This window comes from Epinephelus moara, chromosome 15, assembly GCF_006386435.1.
Source record: "Epinephelus moara isolate mb chromosome 15, YSFRI_EMoa_1.0, whole genome shotgun sequence".
Classification (NCBI taxonomy): domain Eukaryota; kingdom Metazoa; phylum Chordata; class Actinopteri; order Perciformes; family Serranidae; genus Epinephelus; species Epinephelus moara.
In genome coordinates this window covers 3437363-3439006 of record NC_065520.1, presented here as the reverse complement: position 1 = coordinate 3439006, position 1644 = coordinate 3437363, and positions in this window count along the sequence as shown.

Sequence of the window (1644 nt, the reverse complement as noted above, 5' to 3'; positions counted from 1 at the left end):
CGAAAAGCGGCGGACCTCCGGGGAAGCCTGCTCCGTTCTCCCTGCAGTTAGGGACCGTTCGCCACGGTACCGCTGCTGGGAAGGGTGGAAATAAGTCCTGCAGAGTTTCAGAGGACCTGGAGAATGTTTTAGGATAGTAATAACATTATATAAGATAATCATATTGCAAAGATAATATATATAAGATAATAACATTAAAGACAAAATTAAATTGCAAAACCTGATGATTTTACCTTTCTGTACAGTTTGTATACAAATTCATTAAATCATTTTGCTTGTAAATGTCTATTTGCATCACGTTTATTATGGAAAACACATTATTTGATCAATTTACATTGTGCTCCTAAAGTTCTTTGTGCGCTCCTTACTTTTTCAACTTAGGAGCACATGTGCTCCTTGGGAAAAAAGTTAGCGTCAAGCCCTGACTGCATGTAACATATTGTAATATCATACACACATGGTGCTCAGTACTTGTCATACATGTAGTATGCAGCATGAATTTATCCACCTTATTCCTGAGGGTGCAACTATGGGAATGATTATGGGTACAACTTCCAGACAGAGAGGAAGTGGTAACAAACTATTGACTGTTTTTTTTTTGTTCCAGTGACTACTCTTGATGGCTAACCACCAGCTGCGGGTCTTTTCTTAAGTAATTCACCTTTAATATAGCAAACACTGCTTTGTTTTAACAGATATTTAATAATATGAAATTAGCATTTTTTAAAATGTCCCCAAGGAGCTCTGGTACCTTTTGCACTGTCCACTTCTCTAACATTACTGCCAACCAGATTAAGATAAATATTTGACTTCAACAGCAACATGGGTGTTGGACATGCACACAAAACAATGTTGTTCAATGTCTGAACTGCGTCGTTAAGGCAGATGAGTGGAGCATTAGCTGGGAAAAATCCTGTGTATTCACTTTACATGGAGCTAAAATTAATACAGTATCATGTTAAATATTCAGTGAACCAGTTTGTCAGTTTGAGTCTCAGTCGATGTTTACTGTGAAAGTTTAAACTCAAATTTGACAACACGTTAACATAGGATGGCAAGCTAATCGTTAAAAGGAAGACGCCCAGTGCTTTGAGATGGCTGTCAGAGACGACAGAGGTAATATGTTATTTCATCAGAGATGTACCAGGTGATGTGTTCCACATGTTTTATTTCCCAATCGCTCCCTCCAAGAAAGAGGATTAGCATACCATTAGCGCATTATTACCATTGGAAAACGACAATTCCGGTTCTGCACCGGAAGTCATGCCCATAATTCACACAAGGGATCATGAGGGCTAGGAATAAGGTGGATGCAAATTAAGCCCCTTACCACTTTTCCAACAATTCCTACTACACTGAACAAAAATATAAACGCAACACTTTTGTTTTTGCTCCCATTTTTCATGAGCTGAACTCAAAGATCTAAAACATTTTCTATATACACAACAGACCATTTCTCACAAATATTGTTCACAAATCTGTCTAAATCTGTGTTAGTGAGCACTTCTCCTTTGCCGAGATAATCCATCCCACCTCACAGGTGTGGCATATCAAGATGCTGATTAGACAGCATGATTATTGCACAGGTGTGTCTTAGGCTGGCCACAATAAAACGCCACTCTGAAATGTGCAGTTTTGCTTTAT